At 43.1% G+C, this 15,331-nt stretch overlaps 1 long non-coding RNA gene across 1 annotated transcript in view; it reads right to left on the reverse strand.

Annotated features, from left to right (window-relative positions):
• Positions 1-15,331, reverse strand: part of LOC310664855 — a 317,431-nt gene that overhangs the window by 52,931 nt on the left and 249,169 nt on the right. The gene's annotated exons all lie outside the window — the stretch shown is intronic.

A 15,331-nucleotide genomic window follows, 5' to 3' on the forward strand; every position in this document is an offset into this window, starting at 1 on the left:
ACCACTTTAGCTAATGGGGCCTCCTGCTGCCACCGCACGATTTCTGTTCTCACCCTGAAGCAAAGTTCTTAACCCGAGGTAATATTTCTGGGTTAGCGGAGTCTGTAACCTGAAGCATATGTAACCTGAAGCGTATGTAACCCGAGATACCACTGTATACAATTTGCTAAGGGTGTTGAGCATTGTTAGGAGACTCCTTTTCCCCTCACAGAGCTGCGTTTCCCAGTGTGGTTTAGCAGTCCATCTTTCTTCCCATGGAACTCTGGGAATTGTTGGTCTCTGAGGAAAAAGGGACCTCTCAAGACAAATAGGGCTTTATGGGTTAAAACAAAAGCATGGAATTGGGCTCAGAAATGTCTTCTTCTTCGGAGATCACTCGAAGATTGTCTTCCATGAACACGGTCTTAACAATGAGTCCGTAAGTGACTGTGGAGGCCAATTCTGGATCCACACGTCCTTCCAAAGTGGGGACAAAGGGTTTCCGGGCGGCAGTTGATCATGGTGAGGGTTTGCCAAGCATGCCTTCCTCTTAGCACATTTCTCCCTTGCGTCCTGAGTTTGAGTGTCTTCACAGTCCATGACACCTTTGGTAAAGACTGTTCTCCAACTGGAGCTCTTGCAGTCCAGTGTTCCCCAGTTGTTGGTGTTTATACTACATTTTTAAAGATTTGCCTTGAGAGAGTCTTTAAACCTCTTTCGTTGACCACCAGCATTAAACTTTCCATTTTTAAGTTCGGAATAGAGTAGTTGCTTTGGAAGACGATAATCAGGCATCTGCACAACACGAACAGTCCAACGAAGTTGATGTTGAAGAATCATTGCTTCAACATTGGTGATCTTTGCTTCTTCCAGTACACTGGCATTAGTTCGCCTGTCTTCGCAAGTGATGTGTGTCAGGACTAAATCCTGTTTGAAATGGATCCAGAAAATCAGTTTTTATCCAAGGTTGCCTGGGAACTGCTTGACAAGCACTGACTAGTTGGTGGCCAGATGATGTCCTTTAAAGCCCTATACGGCCTAGGACCCTCGTACCTACGGGACCGCCTCTCCTGGTATGCCCCACAGAGAAACCTACGGTCTGCAAATAAAAACATCCTGAAGGTCCCAGGCCTCAGAGAGGTTAGGCTGGCCTCAACTAGAGCCAGGGCTTTCTCGGCTGTGGCTCCAATCTGGTGGAACGCTCTGTCACAAGAGATTAGGGCCCTGCGGGACCTGACATCTTTCCGCAGTGCCTGTAAGACAGAGCTGTTCCACCAGGCCTTTGGTCAGGGTGCAGCCTGATCCCCTCCTCTGGCAATCTGCACAGAATCTTGCTTAATGGTTGCCATCAATTTGATTTTAATTAATTTTTATAATGAAAGGTTTTTAGAATGTTGGATTATTTTGATTGTTGTTAGCCGCCCTGAGCCCAGCTTTGGCTGGGGAGGGCGGGGTATAAATAAAATTTATTATTATTATTATTATTATTATTATTATTATTATTATTATCCACACATGGGGAATATGGCATGGAATTGGGAAGGCTGGGCCCCATCTTTCCAAATTCTATTTTTCCCCAATTGGTTCTACCAAGGAACATTCAGTCATAAGAGCCTCCACATGCATCCTGCTTGCCCTGAAACCATCTCACCATCTCAATGAGAATCAGATCTTAATCATGGGACCACTTGAAGTTCTATAGTTGTCCAAAGAGCCTAGACTATAACACTGAGTTGCTCTGGAGCTGAGCCAGAAGTCTTAAGCATCCTCCCATTCATTCTCAGGCAGAACGTTGACTTCTGAGATGCTTGGAAAAGTATTTGGGAGGAGAACAGGAAATGACCCACAAACATTAGCTAAATGCTGGAATGCTTGTGCTTGTTTATATCTGATTAAGCTGTCCTGTGTACTCCGTGACAGCTTGTTGTGATAAAATGCGTAGTGGCAGGAGGAGTGTACATTTTTATCAATTATCAGGACTTTCCCATAGTGCCAGAACATGCATAATGTTCAGTATTTGCTGGAGTGCAATATCCTTAAAGCCATTTCCTTAAATGTGGAAATGGAAAGGCACTGTGAAAATCTCCAGTTACACAGACCTGGACAAAAGTGTTTATGTTTTTACTCAGCTTGTCTTTTAATTAATCCCGGGCTGATTAATTTGACTTCCTGCAATTAAGTAAATTCAGGATCTATGCAAAGAGAAGAAGCCGCAGAGGGCAGTACTTATCTGGGAGAATTTGAAAGGAAGAGATTTGGAGACAATCTCACATGACAGAGGAGTGCGGTCCAAACTATTAAATAAGAAGAAATTAAATAAAGGCTTTCATAAATGGAGACACTACTTCCAGCAACTGTTTTGATGAAATTTTGTTGTTGTTTTTTGCTTTATATGCTACCACATTTGATTTTATGGTGATTGCAGTGTTAATGCTTGTTGTTGTTATTTAGTCATTCAGTCGTGTCCGACTCTTCGTGACCCCATGGAGCAGAGCACGCCAGGCATTCCTGTCTTCCACTGCCACCCACAGTTTGGTCAGATTCATGTTTGTAGCTTCGAGAACACTGTCTAACCATCTCGTCCTCTCTTGTCCCCTTCTCCTTGTGCCCTCCATCTTTCCCAACATCAGGGACTTTTCCAGTGAGTATTCTCTTCTCATGAGGTGGCCAAAGTATTGGAGCCTCAGCTTCATGATCTGTCCTTCCAGTGAGCACTCAGGGCTGATTTCCTTAAGAATGGATGCGTTTGATCTTCTTGCAGTCCATGGGACTCTCAAGAGTCTCCTCCAGCACCATAATTCAAAAGCGTCAATTCTTCGGCGATCAGCCTTCTTTATGGTCCAGCTCTCACTTCCATACATCACTACTGGGAAAACCATAGCTTTTACTATACGGACCTTTGTTGGCAGTGTTAATGCTACTGTGGTTTATTGCAAGCTGTTTTAAGTTCCACATTTGTTGTTGGAAAAGCAGGATACAAAGAGCAAATCAATTCAACTCAACACAACTCTGACTTGCCTGCATAATTCCTTCCTTCCTTCCTTTCTCCCCCCCTTCTTCCTTTTTTCTTTTCTCCCTCCCTCCCTCCCTCCCTCCCTCCCTCTTTCTCTCTTTTCTTTCCACTGCAAACCCATAACATTCGTTGGAAAATAATCTCTATATCCAATAAAACCAATCTATCTTGACCTACAGTTGGCAGGTATTTTGTTTTGTTCTCTAAAACTGACAATATGGGTAGTTTTGACATTAGTGCACAATCCCATATTTTATCTTTGATATTCTTTAATATGTGATACAGTGACAGATCTCCACTTCTCTAGGCATAAAATTCTGGCAGCTGCTAGCAAATAAGAAACCAGTTCTAAACCATCTTGCCTTACTGAGTCTTCCAAACAGTTTAATAAGAACAAAAGTATTTTTTTTAAAAATGGAAAACAGAACAATACACTAACAACTCAGAGCAAATACATTTTACACGAATAAGCTATTTTCAAGCTTTATATGTTCATAATTTGTGTTTCAATAACCGATAAAGAAATCAATACATATTATATTCTCAAGAAACTTCGTCTGAAATATCAACCTCCAAACATTCATGGTTTCAGTTTGGGCAGAAAACCTAGGCTTGAAATGAGCAGGAATTGCTGTCCATTCCTTCTCCTGTTTCAGTTTTTTTTTTTATTCCACTATTTACAAGCCTGCTAAATGACAGGAAATGCCTTAATCCTAGCTTCCAGTTCAGCAGCCAAAAAACAAAACAAAGCAAAAACCCACTGAGAGCACGGCTTGCAATGACACTTCCCACATGATAGATGACAATTATCCCTATTTACAGATAGGGAACCGAAACTCAGAGGGCTCCCTTGACTATTGCTGGGTGCACAGGAAGCTTGTGGCAAGGACTGGAAATCGTACCCAGACCTCTTGAATCTCGGCTCAGCTCTGAGCTGAAACCGCAACCTCGTACTTCCCTGAAATATTTCGAAACACAGCATCGCTTCGAAACACCCCTTATTTATAAGGAAAGCAAGTGTTGGAAATGTAAAATAACAGGGACATTTTTTCACATATGGTGGGATTGTAAAATTATAAAGAAATATTGGGAAATGATTTATTGTGAAATGAAGAAGATGTTTAAAATAAACTTTGTTAAAAAAACCCCAGAAGCTTTCCTACTAGGTATTACAGGAGTGGACTTACCAAAATCACAAAAGAATTTGTTTATGTATGCAACGGACATTATTAGCACAACATTGGAAAGAAGGTGTCCCAGCTAAAGAAAATTGGCAAGTTAAATTAACGGAATATGCTGAAATGGCAAAATTGACAATGAAACTAAGAGGAAGAGACAACAACGAATTTAAGGGAGAATGGAAGAAGATTGTTGCATATGTACAGAAGCAATGTACACACGTTAATACATTAGCAGGGTTTTAAAACTACTTGTAATTTTGTTATGAATGGATAATAGGCAATTTAAATGGGTTTCAAATTTAGCAATGGACATGCAGTATGCTGATAAACAATGGAACCAAGGAAGGGACTAGAGGGAAGTCAATTTGTTTTGCTTTGCTTTTGTATTGTTGTTGTTTTTATTTTTGTTATTTTTGGAAAATTAATAAAAAGTTGTCAAAAAGAAAAAAGAAAAGAAAGAAAGAAACATCCTTTATTTATAGGGGGGACGAGATACATATACCTTGGTAATCTTTACAGCTTACGGCTATTCGCGTCCATACCTATATCTAGATACGCTGCGCAACCCTTTGTCAGAGGCTTATAGTCACAACATATGGTGGACTAGTGGATGGAAGAGAAAAAATGCAATTATGAGGATGAGCAAGCAGAGTTTCCTTTTGTAGCTGTGTGGTATCCTATAACCGTTAGCATAAAAATGGCCAGGAAAGCATGAGTTGTACTACCCTTTTCGTCCGTCGAAATATATCTTGACTTATTGCACTAGTTTTACCAAATGACATGCCAATCAGAGAGAGAGAGAGAGAGAGAGTTAAAAAAACAAGGCTCAGAAATGGAAACAACAGGATATACCGACAATAGAAGACTGGAAGATTGAAGTTGTTAGACTATGCCGAATTGGATAAGATGACTGGGAAGATTAGATATTTAAGAGACCAAAAGTTTACAGAAGACTGGGGAAAATTTGTTGAATATCTGGAGAGTATAAGTGAGGGTCAAATAACGCTAGAGGGTTTTAAAAGAGCACTGTGAAAACGTGAGAGGTATTGTTAAAAGGGAATAGAAGAAAAATATTTATATAATGACAATATAAACAAAGGAAATGTGTAAATTAATAATAACTACGAAAGATTTGCAGAAAAGCTGAAGGAAGTTCAAAAAAGAAAGATTTGGAAAATATGAATGTGAAAATAATGAATGTTTTATTTCGTTTTTTTGTTGTAAATTAATAAAAATTATTTTTAAAAAAATGGAGAAAAAGGAAACACTCGGTCAGTTTTCACTTTTTCATTTTAAGTACACGTGATCACCCTGGAGGGTAATTTTAAACCCTGTTAGTATTTTAAGTGGTGCTCAGTCAAAGGTGGAAAACCAGGAGCATTTTGAGCTAGAGCAGCTCTCGATAAAGGGTTGATTTTGGTCAAAGTGATGTAGGACCTTTGGTTGTGAAACTGTATTTTTCCAGAACAAAATGGGCTCCCCCTTTAGATGTCCCTGAAGATGTACATCAGTTGTGAGGTACCCAATTAGTATTTGTCTTTCCTCTGCCATTGCATTCTTTAACTAGAATCATAGAGTCATAGTATTTCAGAGTTGGAAGGGACCCATGACAGATGCTTAAAAACCTCCAAGGAAGGACAAGCCACCACCTCTTGTGGGAGTCTGTTTCACTGTTGAACACCTCTTAGGGCCAGAAAGTTCTTCCTGATTCCTGTCAGAATCTCCTTTCTTGTAACCTGAAGCCATTAGTTCGAGTCCTACCCTCCAGAGCAGGAGAAAACAAGCTTGCTCCATCTTCCTTGTGATGGCCCTTGAGATATTTGAAGATGGCTATCGGGTTGCCATATTTCTGATGGATGAATCCCAGATACGTCCAGGAAATCCTGAACGTATGGGCAGCTGTAGCTATCATATCTTCTCCCAGTCTTCTCTTTCCCAGGCTGAACATACCCAGCTCCTTCAACCATTCCTGATAAGGCTTGGTTTCCAGACCTTTGATCCTCTTGGTCACCCTCCTCTGCATGCATTCCAGCTTGTCAATATTCTTCTTGAATTGTGGCGCCCGGGACTGGACGCAGTATTCTATTGCTATATTCCTGATATGCGGATAGTGAATGTTCCTGGTCATATTTCAGTGACGGTTCATGATACCGTCAGTACAATCAGATCCACAGTGAGATCAAAACAATTCTTTCTTTAACAGGAAACTGTTTTGGATCACTTCTGGACAGGTGCTATTTTGTGAAAGGGCTTGAATTGCATAGAGGCAAATTTAAGGTAAAGGTAAAGGGACCCCTGACCATTAGGTCCAGTCGTGACCGACTCTGGGGTTGCGGTGCTCATCTTGCTTTATTGGCCAAGGGAGCCAGCGTACAGCTTCTGAGTCATGTGGCCAGCATGACTAAGCCGCTTCTGGTGAACCAGAACAGCGCACAGAAACGCCGTTTACCTTCCCACCGGAGCGGTACCTATTTATCTACTTGCTTTCAAACTGCTAGGTTGGCAGGAGCAGGGACCAAGCAACGGGAGCTCACCCCGTCGCAGGGATTCAAACCGCCGACCTTCTGATTGGCAAGTCCTGTGCTCTGTGGTTTAACCCACAGCGCCACCTGCATCCCCAGCGGCAAATTTAGTAATGCGCAATTAAAGTGGACAACAGTACTCTGGCAGAGCAATTTCATTTTTCGCCACTGACTTTGGGTGGCAATTAAAGGGACAGGAAAATGTGCAGGACGAAAATAGATCGACTGGAAGTTACACAAACAAATTGACATGCTCAGTCAACTCCAGGCACCATCCAACCTATGCAGAAACCCAATCACAAACGAATCATCAACAAACAGCATGTTTCTGGAAGTGACTTTGGTCAGTGTGTTTTAGGAATAATAATAATAATAATATTAGCAATAATATTTTTTTATTTATACCCCGCCCTCCCCAGCCATGACTGGGCTCAGGGCGGCTAACAACCAATAATAAAAACAAGTTGATTAAAATACAAATTGAAAGAATTAAGATACAACATTAAAACAATTAGGGAGCAATCTCTTCATAGGAGGAGAAAGGAAAAGAAAGAGGGGGAGGGAATCAAACTGATTCTGAGCCAAAGGCCAGGTGGAACAACTCTGTCTTACAGGCCCTGCGGAAAGAGATCAGATCCCGCAGGGCCCTGGTCTCAGGAGACAGAGCATTCCACCAGGCCGGAGCCAGTGTTGAGAAGGCCCTGGCTCTGGTTGAGGCTAATCTAACTTCCTTAGGGCCTAGGACCTCTAGGGTGTTGCTATTTATGGACCTTGAGGCTCTCCGTGGGGCATACCGGGAGAGGCAGTCCCATAGGTACGAGGGTCCTAGGCCGTGAAGGGCTTTAAAGGTCAAAACCAGCACCTTAAATCTGACCCTGTACTCCACCGGGAGCCAGTGCAGCTGGAAAAGCACTGGGTCAATATGCTCCCATGGCAGAGACCCCGTGAGGAGCCTCACTGCAGCATTCTGCACCCGCTGGAGTTTCTGGGACAGCTTCAAGGGAAAGCCCCGCGTAGAGCGATTTACAGTAGTCAAGCCTGGAGGTGACCGTCGCATGGATCACTGTGGCCAGGGCAGGGCGGGAAAGGTAAGGGACCAAAATGCAAGACAGGCTTTCGTTGACAGTGCATGAATGCAACACGTAGCAGGCAGAGAAAAAGTGGGAAGCAGGATATTGCTTTGGCAGTGCCATAGCAGGTGTCACCATCAAATGCCTTCAACTGTGAAATGTTGGAACCGGTGGATTTCTATATACAGGAAACTGTCTGATCCCAAGGTGCTTCTGTCCTGGGATGGTTGATAGATAGAAAACACATGTTTCCGGTGAGCTGCCAAGGTCTACGCATGGATACTATCAACGGTTTAGGTTTAAGCATCGTTCATTCCTCCCTGTTGTTTTTCTGGCTTTGACATAGCTTGGAATGAGTTCCTGTCCCTGTGAGGGACTGGGCAGAGGAGGAGGAGGAACGGCGGAGACTGCCTCCCCACCCTGACCTTCCCAGGAGGAGGAAGAGGAAGACAGTATAGATTTACAACAGGGGTTTGAGGGAGGTTGCAGCTCAGAGGCAGATGAGGGGAAAAGCTGGGGAATCATGGGAGAGCCAGAACAACACCCGACTGACACGTTGCCATTAGAAAGCATCCCAGACCCACTCCCAACAGAGAGTGAAGACTTAGCAGGTCCCAATAACTCAGCCTTAGCTACTGCTTGTGATACAAGCAGATCCTCTAGAGCAGGGGTAGGCAACCTAAGGCCCGGGGGCCGAATGCGGCCCAATCACCTTCTCAATCCGGCCCGCGGACGGTCCGGGAATCAGCATGTTTTTACAGGAGTAGAATGTGTCCTTTTATTTAAAATGCATCTCTGGGTTATTTGTGGGGCCTTCCTGGTGTTTTCACATGAGTAGAATGTGTGCTTTTCTTTAAAATGCATCTCTGGGTTATTTGTGGGGCATAGGAATTCATTCATTTTTTTCTTCTTCAAAATATAGTCCGGCCCACCACATGGTCTGAGGGATGGTGGACCGGCCCATGGCTGAAAAAGGTTGCTGACCCCTGCTGCAGAGTGAGCAAACAAGGGAAACAACAACAACAACCAACAACAAAAACCATACCAGTCGGTAAATTGCCGACCATCCTGAAAACAATGTGGTTATTTGCTTAGAGGGGGGACAAGTTGTAATGATTATCTAGTCGACCCTGCCAACCACTAGATGGCGCTGTTCCATGTGCTGAGCTACAATTCCTTCCCTTTCAATTGCGACTGCAGAAGTTATAAAAGACGCGAGACTCTAATGTGATGCGGTGTGTAGGATGATGATTTGGTGGCATTGAAAAGTCTTGTACGGGTGTGCCAGATTTCACAGCCACTTTTAAACCAACAGGTGTGGCAGGTTTTTGTAGAGTTCAATAAACCTGCAGCACCTGTTTGAACGGAAAGAGCAGTGGGAGAAAAGAAAATTGTGTGCGTCTGTGTGCTGTGCACACAAACAGCAATGATGCAAGGGCAGATCTACATGCACGGTTTTTAACGTTAAGGAAGGGTTAAGGGACGGTTTTGATAACGCAGATGACACACGACGCCCTCCTTTTTATGTTTCTAATGTAATTGCTTTTTTATCGCTTAATTTTTTTTTGCTGCTGTATTGGTGAAAAGCTGCTCATGTGCCCCTAATGAAGTGTTTCACCTCCCCCTCCCACATTCAAACTCTGACCCCTCTCCAGTGGTATTTATGGCATGGGGTTCATGGAAGGAGGGATTGAGCGAGGAAGGAAGAATAAAAGTTTGACCCCAGGGGGTGGAGTCCAGAACAACCAATGACCAGCTGGAAAAGGAAACAGTGCTTTGAGAAATGGTGTGGACAGGTATCGCTTACCTTTGGCCAGAAAAACCAAGGTAAGAAACATTTTAATTAACAAGTGTGCCCTGTGACATTTTAGAACGACATATCTAATATTCTTCCAATACGGGGAAATAACGTCAAACAGGTCAGTGTAGATCCAGCCCAAGTCCCTTGTTCCATTATGTCCCTTGTTTTATTATTTTTATTATTGCTCTATCAGCCACCTTGGGCTCTGCTCTACACAACGCTATAGCCCTCTGTTGCGGTGTGGGAAACCTGTGGCCCTCTAAATCTTGCTGAACGACAACTCTCCTCTCCCTTGGGCCATTGGCTATCTTTGCTAGGGCTGATGGGAGTTGAATTTCTGCTGCATTCGGACGGCAGAGGTTCCTCATCCTTGGGTCTATTGTGCACACCGACCTTTCTCTCCACAAGACGCATGGCAGATTTGCAAACATACAGTAAAGGTAAAGGGACCCCTGACCATTAGCTCCAGCCGTGACCGAGTCTGGGGTTGCGGCGCTCATGTCGCTTTATTGGCCGAGGGAGCCGGCGTACAGCTTCTGGGTCATGTGGCGGTACCTATTTATCTACTTGCACTTTGACGTGCTTTCTAACTGCTAGGCTGGCAGGAGCAGGGACCGAGCAATGGGAGCTCACCCCGTCGCAGGGATTCGAACCACCAACCTTCTGATCGGCAAGTCCTAGGCTCTGTGGTTTAACCCATAGCGCCACCCGCATCCCAAACATAGAGTAGTGCTCTTGTAAAACACCTATGAATATCGATGGGTTTGCCCAATAGAACTTCCCAGTAGATTAAGCCAAAAGGCTTATAACATTTTTTGGGGGGGGGGAGGGCTTAAGAATGAAAGCCAACTATGGCAAGAGTATTGTTAGCCCAAAAATGGAAGCAAGAAGAAATTCCGATGAAAGAAGAATGGCAGACAAAATTAATGGACTACGCAGAAATAGATAAAATGACAGGAAGGATTTGAAACCTGCGAGACCTGAAATTCACTGAAGATTGGAAGAAATATACAAACTATTTGAAGAGCAACTGTAATCAACAAATTACGCTAGTAAGATGTTTTGTAAGGAGAAATATATGAAACATTGCAAATTAGGAAAAGAAGAGAGATATTAGTTAGGAGACTTAAATGTAATGGTGAAAGTAAGAAATATATACTAAGTGATTAGATTGGAAAATTTTCAGATGTGATTGATGGAAGTCAAAAAAACTGTATAAGATGTAAAATTATGTTTAATTATTGCTGAAAATGATATGTTAAAGCTAATAAAAAATTATATATATTTTTAAAAAAGAATGAAAGCCAACTAGTTTTCTTTTTCATTTAAATAATTGCAAGAAACAATAGCACTTAACATCTTGGGGTTTTTTTTAGAGGGGTTAATGTGTTTTCCTTTATTTAAGTAAACTCCCAAGTTAAATAAACTAATATAGCTCAGTCGGTAGAGCACGAGACTCTTAATCTCACGGTTGTGGGTTCGAGCCCCATGTTCCCAGCATTGCAGGGGGTTGGACTAGATGACTCTTGTGGTACCCTTCTATATCTATGATTCCATGATTATAATACCTAAATGATCACCAGTTTCTTTTTTCATCTAGAAGAAGCAGCTACCTTGCACTTCTCACCATCGGAGTTTGCAACTGAAATCACCGGTTCCTCTGCGGAAATATTTAAAACTGTTCCTGGTATATTTACAGTGTTTTTATATCCCAGCCCAGAAAATAAAAAAGGTTCCAGTTTGCTATGAGTCAGTACTTTCCTCTTACCAAAATACAATGAAACATCTGTTCCCCATCATATTTGGCAATAATCGCTCTGTTGGGTTTGGAAATCCGAGAAAATTCAAGTAGAGGATTGTTGAATTTGGAGCTCAGCTGATTTTGGCTTGGACTTTGGAAGCTGAATGGTCATATGTTATATAAATAGTTTGAAAGTTGTACATTCTTTCTTTTCGTATTCCAGTGTTTATTAATAACTACAGAAATATACCCTGCCCAGCCCGAATGAGGTAGTTCTAAAGAATATTCATCCCTGTCTTTCAACAGCAGTTGTAAACCTTGTTCTCCAAGGCTTGTGAAAATTTGGTTTCTAGCCTTTGCTTCAAATTCATATATTATAATGGAGGAGCTGCAACACTCCAATTCTCTACGGCAGTTGCTTGAATTTTCTGTATAATAGATAAACTCTTGAGGGCGCCCACCATCAAATTTTGAGATTATGTCAAGATGTGTATCGCTAGGTTACATTTGTGTCCATGTGTAACATCTCTGAATAGTGACGATCACCTATCAAGTGATCTTGCTATTTCCCGGGAGAAATGTAGAATGAGGCATCAACCCTACACGACTTAACATGGGTCATTTTGGACTAATTTATGCTGTTTTTTTGTTCTGATGAAATTTTTTTTTTGGAGGGGGCAAAATAACAATACATTCAGAAAGTAAAATAATAAGATTGGGGACTCATAGCATAAATGAAGAATGGGCAATTAATTTTGTTTGGATGCCACATTTAGAAAGGTCCTTTCTTTTTGAGGTTTTGGGAGATAGGAAAAAACTTGCCTGGTTAACTTTTCTTTTTTAAACATAGAAACACATGAATCCACAAACTTACACCTCTTAGCAGAGACTGGTAAAGTTCATGTTATTTGAAGCCAGTGTCCTTTTTAAATTTCAATTGCCTAATCTAAAGTTCACATGAATATTACTGTACTAGAACCTATAAAAGGACCCCTGGCAGTTAAGTCCAGTCACAAATGACTCTGGGGTTGCGGCGCTCATCTTGCTTTACTGCCCGAGGGAGCCGACGTTTGTCTGCAGACAGTTTTTCTGGGTCATGTGGTCAGCATGACTAAGCCGCTTCTGGCAAACCAGAGCAGTGCACAGAAACGCCATTTACCTTCCTGCCAGAGCGGTACCTATTTATCTACTTGCACTTGACATGCTTTTAAACTGCTAGGTTGGCAGGAACTGGGACCGAACAATGGGAGCTCACCCCATCGCATGGATTTGAACCGCCAACCTTCCGATCGGCAAGCCCTAGCCTCAGTGGTTTAGACCACAGCGCCACCCGCGTCCCCAATACAGTCTCCAGTTAAAGAACAGAGGAATCCATAGAGATAAATATTGCTATTTGATAGTTTTTTCAAGAGCGTTGTTGTGCAGACATGAGTTCCAGATCTTCATCATCAAGCTAAAGTTTCTGATCTTCTACCCCTAAAACTGGGTGTAGAGAGGGAGCTGGGAAGTAGTAGCTTTCCAGTTGATCTCCAACTCCCACAAGTCTTAACTAGCATGACCAAGGGTCAGTGCATATTTTATGGTTTTCCCGCATTACAAGGTAAAACTAGTAGTACCAAGATAATCTCCTTACAACAAAAAGACTAACAAAAACAGAGCTACAGGCTTTCTGTGGATGGATATTGCATATGGCTAAACATTCATTTTCTTCTTCTTCTCATTTTCTTCATTTTCTTCTTGGGAGAAAAGCAATGACAAACCTAGACAGCATCTTAAAAAGTAGAGACATCACCTTGCCAACAAAGGTCCATATAGTAAAAGCTATGGTTTTCCCATAAGTGATGTATGGAAGTGAGAGCTGGACCATAAAGAAGGCTGATCGCCAAAGAATTGATGCTTTTGAATTATGGTGCTGGAGGAGACTCTTGAGAGTCCCATGGACTGCAAGAAGATCAAACCGATCCATTCTGAAGGAAATCAGCCCTGAGTGCTCATTGGAAGGACAGATCCTGAAGCTGAGGCTCCAGTACTTTGGCCACCTCATGAGAAGAGAAGACTCCCTGGAAAAGACCCTGATTTTGGGAAAGATGGAGGGCACAAGGAGAAGGGGACGACAGAGGATGAGATGGTTGGACAGTGTTCTCGAAGCTACCAGCATGAGTTTGACCAAACTGCGGGAGGCAGTGGAAGGCAGGAGTGCCTGGCGTGCTCTGGTTGGACATGACTAAACGACTAAACAACAACAAAAAACATTCAAAGATGAAAAGTCTACATGTCACTTTTTTTTTTAGTACAGGACACATCACGTAGGTACTGAAGGTATTATAGTAGATGTTTTGACAGCAAATCAATCCAAAACGTTTTGTAAGGGTCTGGCGGTTTTTCTGCTCCTCGCTGACTGATCACATCATGCAAGGATGGATCCCAAATGATAGCAAAATTGTGTTTCTTGGCTTCTCCCCTGAGCAAACACCTATTCTGGGTAGTCTCCTTAAAGATCCATTGCTAAGAAGTTTGTAGGACGAGGCAGGTACCATTAGGAGCTGGAGTCCCGCTGTACTTTAGATTTCCTATCTCTGTTTTAGACTATTCTCTCAGCTTGCAGTTGCCACCTTCCTTTTATGGATAGTAATTTTTATTAATTTTTAATTGTAACCCACATTATAACAATACCAAATTATAATACAATTATCAATACCAATCACACAAATACCAAATTAAACCATTTATGTGCCCCCCCCCCGTGTGCTAGAATTGATGGTAAAATGATTTTCTTTATATCTGCATTCCAAAACCTTATTTTACATTCTAGTCAAGGTAATAATCCCATATACAACAACGGTTGTCGCCTTCCTGGCAATAAGCTACATAAACAATGACGCTCTTTCCATTGACAATTGGAATTAGTATATATGATGTTGACGATTCTCAGCCCACTTCCCAAACAATTTCTGCAGATCCCTGCACATTTCTTCCCCTGCAAACTGCCATGCATGGATCCCATTCAGAGACTTTTCGAGTGGGGCCGCTCCTTAGCTCTGACTGTCTTTTGGTGTCATCTTTCCAGGCCAGATTTCAGATGCTCTGCAACAATGCTACCAATTTTTTTTTCCACATTTCCTTCCTTCTCCTCTGACATAGATTTCTTCTTTCTGCAGAACTTTATTAGTTGTACCTCACATATTTGACTGGGTTGCCCATTCTGGGCGGCTTCCAACACATAGGAAAGCACAATAAAACATCAAACTATAAAAACTTCCCTATACAGGGCTGCCTTCAGTTGTCTTCTAAAGGTTGCATAATTGTTCCGATTTAGCGCTAAAGATTGGGTTTTCCAGGGGAAAGTGGGGAGCCAAAGGCAAAATTGCTCAGACCCATGCGTAGAAGTGGTGGTGAAACTGGCACAAAATGTTTTGCCTTTCTGGCTGCTATAGTGGGGTTACCAGATGCCCCCTGTTCCCAGGGACAGTCCCCGGATTTGCAAATCTGTCCCTGGGAAATGTGGCAGTGGCAGCCTCAGCGGCCTGGAGCCAGCCTGGTAGTGCAGTTGGCTCTGGCTGGCTTCAGGAGCTGCCTGCTGCCCGCTGCCGTGGCGCCCGCCATTTTTCCTCGCTGGAACTTCTGGCGAGGAAAAATGGTGGACGCCACAGCAGCGAGCAGCTCCTGAAGCCAGCCAGAGCCAACTGTGCTACCAGGCTGACTCCGGGCTGCTGACTGCCCCTGCTGAAGGGGAACCGGGGACGTCCGGTGGTACAGATCTCCTTCCCCCTTCCCCCTTTGTTTTGACTGATCAGAGGAGGCTTGGGAGTTGCAGGCAGCCAGCCGTTGCCCAGTTTTTTTTTAAAAAAACCTCTGCGCATTTATGTTCCACAGGGTGCGAAAGAAGGGCTTTGCATCTTGCCTGGCAGAGAAACCGCGCGTCTTGCGCCCCTCCTGGGCAACGGCTGCCCGCCCGCGATTCCCGAATCTCCACCGATCTGTCAAAACAAAAGGAGGAAGGGGGAAGGAGATCGGGGAAGGCTCA

The sequence above is a fragment of the Podarcis tiliguerta genome, assembly GCF_965153285.1.
Source record: "Podarcis tiliguerta genome assembly, chromosome: 1".
Lineage (NCBI taxonomy): Eukaryota > Metazoa > Chordata > Lepidosauria > Squamata > Lacertidae > Podarcis > Podarcis tiliguerta.